The sequence below is a fragment of the Acyrthosiphon pisum genome, chromosome A2 (genome assembly GCF_005508785.2).
Source record: "Acyrthosiphon pisum isolate AL4f chromosome A2, pea_aphid_22Mar2018_4r6ur, whole genome shotgun sequence".
In the NCBI taxonomy this organism is placed as follows: Eukaryota; Metazoa; Arthropoda; class Insecta; order Hemiptera; family Aphididae; genus Acyrthosiphon; species Acyrthosiphon pisum.
In genome coordinates, this window is record NC_042495.1 from 12,723,859 (window position 1) to 12,724,686 (window position 828).

An 828-nucleotide genomic window follows, 5' to 3' on the forward strand; every position below is an offset into this window, starting at 1 on the left:
TGATTCAATCAAAGTTTATACATTTTCCTTGCGATAAATTCATGAAGCAGTATGGATATTTTTTAACACATTATTTTTAATATTTAGTATAACAATAGTTTAAAAACTATATCTGCCTATTCTTTGTATCTATTCTGTTCTTCTTGCTGCTGTTGTCTTATAGTCTTCTATAATTCTTGCAATTCTGTCATTAAAAAACCAATCTACATACATACATACAAATAACACATACAATCATTCCCGTTATTAATATAGACATTTTTTTCTCTATAGTTAAATTTGTCACTATAGTATTTTATTATTACTCATTACTAATTATTAAATAATACCAATTTATTTTTCTCAATAAAACAAATTCATTTTTAAACTACAGACAGGGTAGGGCAAGATACTCAAAAAAAAGTATCATGATTTATACATTTAGTGTATCAAGATACAAGATACAAGATACAAGATACATGATACTTTTATATTTCCAATCAAATTTTATTAATTATTAAACGTAAAACGTCTATACATAATAAATACATAATATTATTATTATGCCTACATAATAATAGTATTTATAAATACTTATAAAGTTATAATTATATCAAATAATATAATAAGTCAATAGGTACACATTATACATTTATAACTAATACATCACATTTATAATATAAATACACCAAAATTAAGAAAGTACATAAAAATTACATCTTAATTTATACTTATATATAGTTGCTTTATGTGTATAATAAAATTGGTTATGGTCTATGGACTTATGGTCATAAATAAATGAAATTTTTTATGGTCTTTGGACTTAATAGTTAATAGTTATGCAAGTTA